The sequence below is a fragment of the Zalophus californianus genome, chromosome 14 (genome assembly GCF_009762305.2).
Source record: "Zalophus californianus isolate mZalCal1 chromosome 14, mZalCal1.pri.v2, whole genome shotgun sequence".
Taxonomy (NCBI): Eukaryota; Metazoa; Chordata; class Mammalia; order Carnivora; family Otariidae; genus Zalophus; species Zalophus californianus.
The window spans coordinates 9496621-9512344 of NC_045608.1; positions in this window are offsets into that span (position 1 = coordinate 9496621).

Genomic DNA, 15724 nt, shown 5'->3' on the forward strand with positions numbered 1-15724 from the left:
AATTTTTTCTTTAAATCGACTCTTACTTAGATAAAAAAATTAAGCACTTTATTGCCATACATAAAAAAACTGCATTTAACTGCCATAAATAGAAGGCATCGTAAAAAAGAAGAAAGCAAAACAGTGTTACTAAATTTAAGAAAATACGAATAAACTTAATCATTTAGATTATGCATATATTGTTATGTATACAAATAAATCTACTCATTCCACAGTTGTTCATACCTGAAATCAGTGTGCCACAATGAGGAGTCTAGGATTTTATGACCAGTGAGCAGAAACATTCCCCTTCTCGTTGCTTCAGGATGAGATGGGGTTCACTGCCAATAAAATGATTCTGTATTTTAGTTTTGATGCTAACCAGCAACAACAGTGTCACGACACATGAGGCTAGCAAAGCTTTGAACCCGCCCCTGTTCTCCCATCCTGCTTGGTGGCCTTCTGGGCTGAGGGTGGCCCACTGCAGCTGGGATGGGCTGGTCAGCGGAACCTGGCTGTCCCTGTCCTCAGGGCACACATACCCAATCTACTGGGGGAAGTGGCAGTAAACAGGGACATAAAAGGAAGAGGGTGTTCTAAACAAACAGGGTTGCTGGAGTGGGGGTGGGGTGGGAAGGATGGGGTGGCTGGGTGATAGACATTGGGGAGGGTATGTGCTATGGTGAGCGCTGTGAATTGTGTAAGACTGTTGAATCACAGATCTGTACCTCTGAAACAAATAATGCAATATATGTTAAGAAAAAAAGATAGCAGGAGGGGAAGAATGAAGGGGGGTAAATCAGAGGGGGAGACGAACCATGAGAGACGATGGACTCTGAAAAACAAACTGAGGGTTCTAGAGGGGAGGGGGTGGGGGGATGGGTTAGCCTGGTGATGGGTATTAAGGAGGACACGTTCTGCGTGGAGCACTGGGTGTTATGCACAAGCAATGAATCATGGAACACTACATCACAAACTAATGATGTAATGTATGGTGATTAACAATACAATAAAAAATTTTAAAGAAAAAAAAAGGAAGAGGGTGTTCTGAGGGTGTGAAAAGGGGGATGCTTGGCCCTAGCTGGCCAGCTGGAGGAAAAGATCACACCCCTTCACACTTAACCTTCATCCATTGTAAATATTTCTTGGGAGGTTACTGAGTGCTAGGTACTGGTGATGCAAGGATGAATCAGGCACACTTATACCTTCAGAAGCTCAGAATCTGGTGAGGCAAGTCAGACTCTCAAAAGAGGTGATTATAATACAGTATAGGTGCCACATGCAGTGACAGTGATAAGGTAATGGCATCATGGAAGGCCAAGAAGGGCCCCTGCTGACTGCAGACACAGAAGAAGGCTCCCTAGAGGGTACTCATGTGTCTTTTATTTTCCAGGCTTCTTGCCAGAGGTTCAGTTCCTGAAGTCTTGAACCTGGGTTATTTCCCTATAACTTATGCCCCTTATGTAAGTGGGAGTACCACTCCTATCTTCTTAATATTTACCCTAAGCTATAATAAAGGCATGTAAAAGCGATGTAGGACAAAAAGGCAGAAGGAAATGTAGATAAAATTAAATACCTTCTAACCTGAAGCCTGACAAATACTTGAGGCAGGTGGAATATAACGTTCCTCCAGGAAACTCCCAACTGTCTTAACGTTAATGCTTTGCTAGAGGGAAAAACTACCTTAGCTTGACAATGGCAAGGCCTCCAGGATGCTGTGAGTCTTCTTCAGCATTGGAAAATCCTTTTGGAATGCCCCTTAGCTTCAGTTTCCCCAACCCCAAAGTATATAATCAGTTGCCCTTCACAATCCTGGGGTAGCAGCTCTTTCCGCCCAGAGGTTCTGTCCCCATGCTTTAATAAAATCACTGTTTTTGCACCAAAGACCTCTCAAGAATTCTTTCTTGGCTGTTGGCTCAGGCGGGATCCCAACACCACACTACTCAGAAACTACATCATTGGGTGCCCAATGTGGGGCTTTGAGTCTTTTCATCTGGACTCTGAACCTCGGTGCTAACTTGATGAGCACTTTCTCTCCTCTTCCTTTACTCTCATTTCAGGGGCTTTTCAAGCAGTATGGTCTTATTGGAACACTTCCATGTGGCTCGCTCAGGCTGCAGTCCTCTAGCCTGTGGCTACTCTACGGGGAGGAAAAAAGCCTGCCTTTTGGCTGGAAGTTAGTACTCTGGCCAGGATTGTAGTAAGACGCAGAAACTTGATGCTTTCTCTTTATTCCTATCCTTATACAGAGTTGTCTGTCTAGGGCACGGGACAGTCACCTAAGTGACTAGACAGCTGCCGATCCGAAGATTCCCGTGTGAGGTTTCCTCCTCATTGGTCTAATGTGATCCCCTCCACAACTCTGGTCTAGCTGCTTCTGGCCATGAGGCCTTCACCCAGAGCTGGCTGAAACCAGTATCCAATTGAATTAAAACCCAACCGGGGACCACTTCCTAGAGAAGTTGGCTGTAAAGACTACATGTGTTGGAATATTGCTTAGATCATGGTGGATTTCTGTCTTTACCGTTTTCTGTCAATGTTCTCTACTAACTAAACTACAAAATTGGGTAATTTTCCCTTGTAAAACTTTTCTAATGATTTCCATGGGTTAAAAAATGGCAGGTTACTCAGTCCATATGCCAGGCCTAGAATGCAATGGAGAAGTGGGATGCTAGCATCCCTCCTACTGGTCCTTTTATAGCAGGCCTGCCTTCATGACAAGGCAGGTAGCAATTTTCATTTGAGGGATGCCTCCACTCACTTTTGACACCTGGAGCCTCTGACATATCCTGTGTGGGACGTCACCCAGGGAGTTAGCCTTTTTGGTAATGGACTTTCTCTCTTCTTCAGTTCCCAAGGAGCAGGGGAGCTTCTTCAGGGCCCCAAGGATTCTCCCTTGGGATGCCTTTTAACCCACTGGAAACCATTCCGATTGCAAAATTTAAAAGAGGATTGATCTCCTGTAATACTACATGGCCTCAGTAGGACATATCAGGTCTCTTCTGCAGGAAACAGGGCAAATGGACAGAGGTGCCCTCCTAGGTCCAGTCCTTTGGTGCTCCATATCAGGACCCCAACCGAAGGGCCTCTTGCAGAATGTGAACTCCCTCCTGATATACTGGATGATAATGATCTAAATAGGCCACTGAATAAACCCAGGTTGCTGGAGGAAACACAGGCCATCCCTGATGAAGGGGACACTGACTCTCTCTCACTGTTCATCCTAATAGATGTGGGGGCTTCTCCCTCATTTCCCAGGGGTTAATGGCTATAATTAGAGCCAATTGTGGTTAGCCCACCTCGGGACAGGACTTTAAGGAATATTACCAAACAGCTGCCAAAACTTTGTTTCAGGGAAATTCTGTCTTCTCCAGGCTGACATGGACTGCTTATTTCCACTTTGGTGGAAAAACAACAACAAAAAACACATGGCATCTGCTCATCTGCCCAACCTGACCGGGTTTAGAACCAGGAACCCCGTCTCTGCCTTCTGGCAGCACTTCACCTGTCTCCCCCACCTTGGGTGCGGCCTGCATAACTGGCTTCTTTTTAGACCATCCTCGGTGCCTCTGGTACCACTGGCTCCTTCTACCCTTGATGTCAAGGAGCTAAGAAGAGGAGCCCCTGGACCTAACACCGGCCACTTCAGATTTCCCTACCAGTGTCTCAGGTAAAAATTGACAATGGGAAATAAGCTGACTGACTTTTAAAAGAAGATCCAGGTGGAACCTAATTCAGTATTTAAACTAATTTAAGTTTGTTGGTTTAATTAAGATAGACATGTCTTTAGAGTTGTCAGCATTAAATATGAAACTTTTATTCTACCAAGGTTTACTGAAGGTCAAATAAGCTCGTGTTGTCTCTGTTGCAATTTGTCAGCAAAAAGATGACTTAAGATAATGGTTACTTTTGGGATGCCTGGGTGGCTCAGTCGGTTAAGCATCTGCCTTTCAGCTCAGGTCATGATCTCAGGGTCCTGGGATTGAGCCCCATGTCAGGGTCCCTGCTCAGTGGGGAATCTGCTTCTCCCTCTCCCTCTGGTCCTCCCCACTGCACATGTGAGCACGTCCCTGCACGTGCTCACGCATGTGCATGTGCTCTCAAATAAAATCTTTTTTTTTTTTTTAAAGATTTTATTTATTTATTTGAGAGAGAGAGAATGAGAGATAGAGAGCACGAGAGGGAAGAGGATCAGAGGGAGAAGCAGACTCCCTGCCGAGCAGGGAGCCTGATGCGGGACTCGATCCTGGGACTCCAGGATCATGACCTGAGCCGAAGGCAGTCGCTTAACCAACTGAGCCACCCAGGCGCCCCGCTCTCAAATAAAATCTTAAAAGAGGGGAGCCTGGGTGGCTCAGATGGTTAAGCGTCTGCCTTCGGCTCAGGTCATGATCCCAGGGTCCTGGGATCGAGTCCCGCATCGGGCTCCCTGCTCCTTGGGAGCCTGCTTCTCCCTCTGCTTCTCTCTCTGTCTGTCATGAATAAATAAATAAAATCTTTAAAAAAAAAAAAATCTTAAAAGAAATAATGGTTAATTTTGTCTGTCTCAAAGTTTTCACGGATAATTGTTAAGATAGCTTTCAAAGTCTTTAGTAACCTGAAACTTTAAAGTTTTGCTTGGATGACAAATGGGATTAAATTCGTTGGAGTGGTTGGCTCCATAGCTCAGGGGTTAGAGCACTGGTCTTGTAAATTCGTTGGACATGTAGGTCTTTTTCAAATAGAATAAAGTGCTAAAGCTTTCATTACTGAGCATAGGTTTGTGCTTTTGACTTATTGCAGAGAAACAATATTTGAGTCTGTTGGAAAATAAGCTTTGTGCTTAACTGATTCACAAATTTGCCATCTAAAGAATTCTCGTGTAACAGTTTATAATTGGTTACTACTTAGTTTTCACTGGAGACTAAGGTTTCTAAGAGTTAAAATTCTACTACATGTAATTAAGACTAATGCAAATAAGGGAAGCAACTCTGTATATAGGAAAGCCTGAGGGGCACCTGGGTGGCTCAGTCCGCCTTCAGCTCAGGTTATGATCCCAGGGTCTGGGGATCAGTCCCACATCAGGCTCCTTGCTCAGCGTGGAGTCCGCTTCTCCCTCTGCCCCTCCCCCCGCTTGTGCGCGCGCGCTCTCTCTCTCTCTCTCTCTCTCTCTGACAAATAAATAAATAAATAAAATCTTTAACAAAAAAAAAAAAGGAAAGTTCTTGGGGGAAAAAAAAGGAAAGCCGGAGATATGTAAGAAAAATATAAGAAATGGGAATACATTTTTTGTTGAAGGTAAAAGGTAATTTTGTCCTAAAATGAGAATGGTTGTTTGGAGAGAAATGGCTTGGGACAAAATCTAAATACAAAAGAAAGTTGTAGAAGGTTTGTGAAGGGAAATCTTTGGAAAGGAATTTTATACGTATTTAGGATGGACTAAAGTTAAAATTAACGGACTCTAAAAAGTACACTGGGGGGCCGCCTAGGTGGCTGAGTCCGTTGAGTGGCTGGCTATTGATTTCAGCTCCCGTCATGGTCATGATCACAGCATTGTATGATGGAGCCCTGCATTAGGCTCAGTGCTCAGCAGGGAGTCTGAAGTTTTCTGTCTCTCCCTTCCCCTGTTCCACCACCCCCAACCCCCTGCTCATGCACACTCTCTCTCTCTCTCAAATGAATAAATCTTTTTTTAAAAGTACACTGGTATAAGATTAAAAGTCTGCTTTTCTCTCTGTTCAAAAAACAAAGTTTTCTTGGATTATTGGTCTGCTCTCAAAAATAAAATGTAAACAGAGGTTTTTTTTCCCCTTTTTTCTGCCCAGAAAAAAAGCAGTTTCTATGTTTTGTCTTTCTCAGGTCTTTGATTACTTAAAATTTCTCAATATTAAAAGAGCTAAATTTTGCTAACAACTATATAACTCTACATATGTGTCTTTGGAATCTCTTACTGTCACCTTGGTTAAATAAATTTTTAGTTTTATTTTTTTATTTTTTTATTTTTTTTTTAAAGATTTTATTCATTTATTCATGAGAGACAGACAGAGAGAGAGAGAGAGAGAGAGGCAGAGGGAGAAGCAGGCTCCCAAGGAGCAGGGAGCCTGATGCGGGACTCGATCCCAGGACCCCGGGATCATGACCTGAGCCGAAGGCAGACGCTCAACCATCTGAGCCACCCAGGCGCCCCCAATTTTTAGTTTTATAATGATCTGTAATCCTATTTAGGCATGTGCTGTAAAATTTCCTGAGGAATTTTTTTTTTTAAAGATTTTATTTTATTTATTTGACAGAGACAGTGAGAGAGGGAACACAAGCAGGGGGAGTGGAAGAGGGAGAAGCAGGCTTCCCGCTGAGCAGGGAGCCTGACGAGGGGCTCGATCCCAGGACCCCAGGACCCCAGGACCCCAGGACCCCAGGATCATGACCTGCGCCGAAGGCAGACGCTTAACGACTGAGCCACCCAGGCGCCCCTTTCCTGAGGGATTTAAACAAACTTCCTCAAGATTTAAATTGTAAATGGAGTCTTTTTGGACGGGGCTTGTTTATTTGGTATGTTAAGTTACTTGAAAAGCACTGTCAAACAAACAATACTAAGCCTTAGGTTCCATTTGGGTAAATGCTATAACTATTCTAGAGATTGTATGCAATTCCTAAAGTTTTAATATGTTCTGGTATAAGGTCATCACTTGCTATTCTGATTGTTGAAGAGTTGTGTGGCACAAAAATAACCGGATTTCCTTGCCGGCTATATTGTAACCTCATCAGATCTTTAACCATGTTCATTTTTGAGTCTCTTTGTCATCTATAGTTATTGTTCTTATTCTCTTGTGAAGTGTATTTCATCTTCAAGGAGATTCATAAAAAGGGCTTTTGACAACTAGGTATTCGATATCTTTAAAATAACTAAACTAAACTTAGTAAGATTATAATTTTTGTGACTTTTGTTTGAAACACTATTGGTTCCCTAAAGTTTGCTCTTCCAGATTAAGGAAAGTTTCTTTTAAGAATTCCATGATATACAAAAAGAAGATAAAATATTCCTCTGTGAACAAAATGAAGCCTTTAACTTTTCTCCCTACCTGAACCCTCTGAAATTCAAAAGGTCTTGGTAAGTAGTCTTTCTTCTATGGCAATTATAGTCATTTGCATAAGTTCAATAAGAATCTGTTCAATCCAGATTCCTTATGAAAAGTTCCAGCAAAGGGATGCCTGGATGGCTCAGTTGGTTAAGTGTCTGCCTTCGGCTCAGGTCATGATCCCAGGGTCCTGGGATTGAGTCCCGCATCGGGCTCCTTGCTCGGTGGGGAGCCTGCTCTCCCTCTGCCTGCCGCTCCCCCTGCTTGTGCTCTCACTCTCTCTCTCTCTCTAGCAAATAAATAAAATCTTAAAAAAAAAAAGTTCCAGGAAAGCAAATTTGGAAGATCTATATGATCAATCCACTATTCTTGCTGAGCTTATATAAATAATTAGGTTAAGTTTGTTAAAACTGGACTTGTTTTTCTTTTTTAAAGATTTTATTTATTTATTTGGGGGGGAGAGAGCATGCAAGCATGAGCAGGGGGAGGGGGAGGGCCAGGAGGAGAAATAGACTCGCCACTGAGCAGGGAACCTTATGCATGGCTCATCCCAGGACCCCGGGATCATGATGTGATAAACTGGACTTGTTTTTCAAATAAATTTAGTCTTGATTTGCTACTGATTAAAAATGAGGGTTATTATAGAGAAAAAATGTTTCAATAACACATCTTTGTAAATATTAACTTTTTTGTTTTTTTTTAAGATTTTATTTATTTATTTGACAGAGAGAGACACAGCGAAAGAGGGAACACAAGCAGGGGGAGTGGGAGAGGGAGAAGCAGGCTTCCCACCGAGCAGGGAGCCCGATGCAGGGCTCTATTCCAGGACCCCGGGATCATGCCCTGAGCCGAAGGCAGACGCTTAACGACTGAGCCACTCAGGCGCCCCTGTAAATATTAACTTTTAATACTATTTCTTATAAACCAGATTAGATCCTGAATTCTTCTGGTTTCCTCAAACATTTGACTACAGCTCTCCAACTAAGGTTTCCAATCTACTTGGAACTCCATTCTCTTGACTTAAAAGTCATTAAAAACTAAAACTGCCTTTTTCCTAAAAGTCCTAAAAACGGACACTGGACAACTTGAGATAAACTTAAGAGAAACTGCCACAACAGCTCATGTATAGACAATCTTTGTGCTTATTATCCTGTGGAGATAATGGATGGCCCCATTTTCCCTATCACTGGATTAGATGATGCACTTGGGGATCCCCTTAACTCCTGAGACAAGTTTTGTCCCACTTGCCAGGAATTCCTTGTGATTAGGATATTGTTAAGGCTAGACTTCAAACAAAGAGGGCTTCATGATGGTTTTATTCCTTAGTAATATTTATCTTAGAAGCCACCTCTACTGATGTAAAATTGCCAGTAGAGGCATTAGCAAAGCATACAGTGACCACCATTAACTAAGCTTGCCATGCATTCACGCACAAATTCAAAAGGTGGCCCTCCAAAACCGAATAGCTTTGATATCCTGACTGCAATTCAAGGAGGCCCAGAATTAGACAACTGGCTCCTAACGGGATCCAACCGGCTCTATCTTGTGGCCATGGCTTTTCCCAGGATGGATAGGCCGCTGTACTCTGGGTTTTCCTTGGATGCACGGACGCATTATTAAAGCCATTTACCAACCCAGCCAACCTTCCAAATTTAAAATGATGGTTGACACGTTCTGTGTTCATTTGGTATGACCACCTAGCAACCACCTTTATTCCTTCTTTAGGTCTGGGGGATGTCATTTGGCACATGGAAACTCTTCATAAGTACACAGTCAAAGCCCTAAATGACACTCAAAATAGCATTTCTCTATTAAATACCGAAATGACACAAAGTGTAAAGCAATTCTATGAAAGAGAATGGCATTAGATGTTTTAACTGTTGCACAAGGTGCTATCATAAAAACAGAATGCTGCACATACATTCCAGATTACCACAAAAATATTTCTGGGTTTCTAACTGACATGCATATTCAAATTGGCGCTTTAAACGATCTCTCTCTTTCTTTTAGTGGTTGGTTAAAACTCCTGGACGGGAGGAAAATTATGGTCAACTATCAAAGGTCTTTTATTCAGGCTTTTCTTTTCTCTTTATAATATTAATCTTATTTTGTTGTCTTTTCTGGTGTCTCCCTGCCTGGTGCCAAGACTTTGTCACTGCCATAACTTCCAGCTGACAAACGATCCTTTCTACTCAAGGAGGTTCACATATATTGCCTACCTTGGACTGGCTGCCTCTGCCTTTGGTAACTCCTATAAAGAATAATTCCCCAACTGACCAAGGTTGACCCATAGGCACAGACATCTCTACGCCCCTATTTAGCAGGAAGAAGTTACAGAAGAGAAGACCTTCCACCCTCAGCAACCTTAAAGATTTAAGGGTCAAAACTGTTCTGAGGGAATAATGTGGGAAACAAAGGCAGAAGGAAATGTAGATAAAAGTAAATGTCACAGATCTGTACCTCTGAAACAAATAATACAATATATGTTAAAAAAAAAAAGAAGATAGCAGGAAGGGAAGAATGAAGGGGGGGAATCGGAGGGGGAGACGAACTATGAGAGACGATGGACTCTGAAAAACAAACTGAGGGTTCTAGAGGGGAGGGGGGTGGGGGGATGGGTTAGCCTGGTGATGGGTATTAAAGAGGGCACGTACTGAATGGAGCACTGGGTGTTATATGCAAACAATGAATCATGGAACACTACATCAAAAACTAATAATGTAATGTATGGTGATTAACATAACAATAATTTTTTTTTTTAAAAAAGTAAATGTCCTTATAACCTGCAGCCCACTGACAAATACTTGAGGCAGGCGGAGTATGACCTTCCTCCAGGAAACTCCCAACTGTCTTAATGTTAATGCTTTGCTAGAGGGATGACCTACCTTAGCTTGACCATAACAAGACTTCCAGGATACTGTGAGTCTTCTTTAGCATATGAAATCCTTTTGGAACTTCCCTTAGCTTTCCCCAACCCCAAAGTATATAATCAGTCACCCCTCACAATCCCGGGGCAGCAGCTCTTTCTGCCCAGGGGTTCTGTCCCCATGCTTTAATAAAATCACCTTTTTGGCACCAAAGACCTCTCGAGAATTCTTTCTTAGCCATCAGCTCTGGACCCCAACAACACACTCCAAAAAGTACATCAGAAGTCTGATTTTCACAAGTTAAAAACATGACTCCTGAACAAATATAAAATAAGATAGGTCAAAACTTTACTCATTAATTAATGAGGGAACCAGTAAGATGAAGCAGGTTCAAAATCATGTTGAGGAACTGGCTGTGGCATTTTAGTAAAGGAATGTGAGAGTAAGATCGCTAGGTTAGGTACAAAACTGGTTAAAGTCTTACAGAGCAAGAAACAGGTAACCACAAGCATTTTGTCTTTACCAGCTAGAAATCATCTGCATAAACCTACATGTTACAGGTCACTTCACAGTGTGAGCTCTTAAATTAGTAAAGACCAAGTACAAAAAATGCTATAATCTCCTAGGGGCCAAGGTGGTAAGCTTTTTCAGTAAAAGGCCAAGATAAATGTGGCTCAGTCGTTAAGCATCTGCCTTCAGCTCGGGTCATGATCCCAGGGTCCTGGGATTGAGCCCCACATCGGGCTCCTTGCTCCGCGGGAAGCCCGCTTCTCCCTCTCCCCTGCCCCCCACCCCCACCAGCTTGTGGTCTCTCTCTCAGATAAATAAATCTTTAAAAAAAAAAGTGCTAGACTTTGTAGGTTATGTAATATGTGACCTTTGTCACATATTCTTTTGTTTTTAGTTTTGTTTTTTATAAGCCTTTAAAAATGGAAAAACTCTTTTAACTCAAGTAGCCACAGGCTGGGTTTGGCCCTTGGCCATAGTTAGCTGACCTTTTCCTAGAGAATGAGATCCTTGGGTAGGCCTGTTAAACTGTGTTTTGGCATGATGTTGAAGGGATATACATTGCTCATCTGGCAACATTCGGAAGTTTTGGATAATTTACAAATACGCGGTCAGCAAAACAAAAGCTTGCCCTTGTACCAACTAAAATTATCCCTGTGACACCACTGCTGGGCGAAGCTTACGTTGGGAAACAGGATTACTTGCTCCCATGGTTCCAAGAATGTCTCTCCAGCAGTTAGGATTCAACAGTTCCTAACCTTTGATTTGATGTGGTTTTGGAATATAGGTGAGGTTCAGTGCAGTGGAACCTGGAGCTGACGACCGAGAAAGAATTCTTGAGGCGTCTTTGGTGCAAAATGGTGGTTTATTAAAGCATGGGGACAGGGCCCGTGGGCAGAGAGCGGCTGCCCTGCGGTGGTGAGGGGTGGCTGATTATATACTATAGGGTTGGGGGACATAAGGAAAGGGGGAGGTTTCAAAAGAACTTTCATACGCAAAAAACTTTCATAGGACCTACAAGACCAGAGGACTTGCCATTGTCAAGTTAAGGTTGTTTTTCCCCTCTAGCAAGGCATTAACATTAAGACATTTGGGAGATTGCAGAAAGAATGTCACACATGTCCCACCCAGGAAGGGGGGTGAGGGGAGGTTGCGGGGTATCAGCTTATGCTTTGTCTTCAGCTTGCTGTCTGTTCCCTCATGAGGTTCACTACTTCTTTTCTACCTGTGAGATTTGAGACCTGCCCAAGCCACCGTGGGTAGAGGTACATGAGGAGCCTTGAGATTGGCTTCACCTTGCAGCAACACTTGCACAAAAAACGCTGGGTTTGGTCAGAGCTTTTATTTTTATTTTATTTATTTTTTGTTGTTAAGAGCTTTTAAAGTTTACTTTTTCCCATTCATTCATCTATTCCTTGTTCTAGTAAGTCTTCAGTAGCGCATTTCCTAGGCCAGGTCCTGTGCTAGGCACTGCTTCCGCAGCGAGCAAGCTGGGCACGTGACCTGCCCCCACCGTGTGCAGTCCAGCCATGGCGATAATGAAATGAGTGAGTGCAATCAAGTGAAGTGTCACAATAGGATGACAAACATCCCCCAGATTGTGGGATTATACCGTGCGGGGCTTGCGTCACCCTCCATGGACTAAACACACTTAATGTTTGGTTTTACTGCTTAGAAGGAAAAATGTATTAGGAATTATGGAAGGAAAGCTCATGTTTATTTAGCTACTTTGGTGTCTGTCACTGAGTTACAGTGTCTGACTCTTCCACTCCTTGATTTTATTCCCAGTCCACATGTGTGACAAAAATAGTTCAAACAAGGATAAAAGTTAATTTTTCTCTCAAGTAAAATAAGTCTAGAGGTGGGCAGGTAAAGTGAACCCACCAAGTCTTTAAGAGACCTGGGCCCCTACTATTGCAATGTTCCATCATCCCTAGGGTATGGCCCTCATCCTCAAGGTTTAATGTGGATGCTGACATTCCAGTCATCACATCTGTATTCCAAGTAACAGGATGGTAAAAAGGATAAAGGAAGGGGCTATCCTCTTCTCTATAAGGAGACTTCCCAGAGGTTGCACATAATACTTCCATTTACATGTCCTTGGACAAAATTTAGACTCATGGCCACATCCAGCTGCAAAGGAAGAGGCATTTTGTCTTTTAGTTGGGTATCTGTGTGCCTAGTTAAAATTGAAGTTCTTCATTCTCAAGAAGAAAGAAGATGGATTAGGGGCAAATAGCAATCCCTACCATGTTGTGAAACACCACACTGTGATTTGACAGTCATCAAGGCAATGCCTTCTTTTCAATATTCTCTAAGCTAAAGAAAATTCCTTTTTAGAGTGATACCTCCCGGTGCCTAACCTTACCACCAACTTACTCCAAATCTCATGATGTAGGGTGAGATTATTTCTGGGAAGGTTTTCATACAGTGTACCATTTAACAATATTTTAGTTGCAAGTGTCAGAAAACCAAATTCCAACTAGTGTAAAAAATACTACAAAATCCCAGAATCATGGCTTTGCCATGGCTTGATTCAGAAGTTTGAAAATCAGTTTCCACCTCTTGGCTCCGCCTCTGCCACGTGGGCTTCATTTTCAGGCCATATCCATTTTCTGGTGGGTCTGGATCCTTAGAAGAGCCGAGTGCCCTCAAGAACTCTAGCCTCACACCCTGCCGGCTCAAATCCACTGGCCAGGAAAAAGACCATTTTTGCTAGCTCCTGCAAGGACCCTGAGGTTCATGCTGATTGGTTCCGTTGATGTGACATCCCATGTCTCCCCTGACCACTTACTGCGGCCAGAGGGATGAGATGTGGTGATTCACTTAGACCTGAGTCATAATGGTCCACTCTTGTAGCCAAGAGTGTCCCCCGTCCAGTCCAACCTGGGCTAAGAATGAGAGAGGAGTAGATCCCCAAAAGAAAATTGTGGAAGTAGGGGACACAGAGACCGTAACATTCCCTTCTGAGTTAATCAACCTTCTAGTATTCCAAACGATGTTGCCAAGAACCCTTTTAGGAATGTATTGAAAAAAAGAGAAATGTGAAGTTTCTTGCCCCTGGGGTCCTGTGAATCAAACTTATTGTAATTTTAAGAGCAACCACACTCTAAACCGATGGAAAAACAAGGAAATGCTAGCTATGAAGACATGCCTATAATGATGAGGGAGCAGAAGGCAAGCTGAGGACAAAGCACAAGCTGACACCCCGCACCCCCTCCCCCACTCCTGGGTGGGACATGTGTTGACATTCCTCAGGCACTCCTGACTGTCCTAAAGTTAAGGGAAGCAAAAACAAATGGTTAATTTATAGAGATTATAGTCCTGAAAGACATGAGTCTCCCTCAGTTTATAAATGTCTTAGTGATTTACAAGAGAAAAGCATTCTTATCAATAACTTAACTTCCAGAAGGAAAGGGTTAAGCGACAGTCGGTTAAGTGTCAGCCTTCGGCTCAGGTCATGAACCTAGGGTCCTGGGATTGAGCTTGGCCTCAAGCTCTGTGCTCGGTGGGGAGTCTGCTTCTCCCTCTGCCGCTCCCCCTGCTCGTGCTTGCTCTGTGTCAAATCAATAAATAAAATCTTTTTCTTTTTTTTAAGATTTTATTTATTGATTTGACACAGGGAGAACACAAGCAGGGGGAGAGGCAGAGGCAGAGGGAGAAGCAGGCTCCCCACTGAGCAAGGAGCCTGATGTGGGGCTGGATCCCAGGACCCTGGGATCATGACCTGAGTCGAAGGCAGACGTTTAACCGACTGAGCCACCCAGGTACCCCAAATAAAATCTTTAAAAAAAGTTAAATGCCCTTATAATCTGCAGTCCATTCACAAATACTCGAGGCAGGCAGAATAGAATGTTCCTCTAGGAAGTTCCCAACTCTCCTCACATTAATGCCTTGCTAGAGGGAAAAACAACCTTAACTTGACAATGGCAAGGCCTCCAGTGTCTTGTAGGTCCTCTTTAGCACATGAAAGTTCTTTTGAAAACCTCCCTTTTCCTTACCTCCCTCAACTCTCAACTGTATAATCAGTCACCCCTCACAATCCTGGGGCAGCAGCTCTTTCTGCCCACGGGTTCTGTCCCTGTGCTTTAATAAAACCCCATTTTGCACCAAAGACGTCTCAAGAATTCTTTCTTGATCGTCGGTTCTGGAACTCACTCTGCCAAAATTTACCTATATTCCAAAATTATATCATATAATGTTGACTTTGACGTGCTAGACATTTATTAATCTCCTTGTGTTTTCAGTGATAGGAACCAGTTTGAACCATAAGTAGCTCTCTGAAGAAAAAAACAAAGTTCTCAGGTTATGAACAACCTAATCTCTCTGGGTATTTGTATATGGGTCAGTCACAGGAGTATTGGGTGTAAAGCTGCTGTTTCTGCCTTTAGTCTTGTTGAGTGTCCAAGAGGAAATGCTCTGCTTCTGGTTGGATAAAGGACACAAGGAACTTTTCGGGTAGGCTAGAGAACTGGGTTGATGTGGTGGGTTTTTTTTTTTTACGTAAGGCGCCACCTCGTGGGCCATAAGTACAACTACAGCATCATCCTCTGCAAGAGCTGATAGGAGAGACCCACCTGCTGGGGTCTTTCAAAGACAATGTTACAACACAACTGTACACTGCTTATGTCTGGCAGGCAATGCAATGAGGGAATCAAGAGACCAGGGTCACATACCCCAAACAACTGAACACAGGGACTCCAGCAAAAACTTATTCACAAATGTTCACAGCAGTACTATTCACAGTAGCCAAAGGTGGAAACAATCCAAATGTCCATCACCAGATAAAAAGACCACCAGAATGTGGTCTATCCACATAATGGAATATATTCAACCATGAAAAGAAGTGAAGCACTGACATATGGTGCAACACAGATGAACCTCGAAGACATGAGGCTGAGAGAAAGAAGCCAGACACAGAAGGCCACACAGTGTAGGTTTCCATGTATATGAAATGTCCAGAACAGGCAAGCCCATAGGGATGGAGAGTAGACTGGTGGTTGCCAGAGGCTGGGGGTTGGAAAGTGACTACTTAATGGATGTGGGGTTTCCTTTTGGGGTGATGAAAATGTTTTGGAACTAGATAGCGATGAGAGTTGCGTTATCATTGGTGAATGTAACAAATGCCACATTGTTTACTTCAAAATGGCCAATGTTATGTTATGTGAATTTCCCCTCAATTAAAAAAAATAAGGCAGCCAGAGTCACAGCTGTTTGGGGTAACTTGGGCAAGCCGCATAACCCCTATGGTCACTTCCAGCTCCCATTCAGCAATTTTGTGAAGGATAAAAGGGAACTGGTATTTATTGATTCATA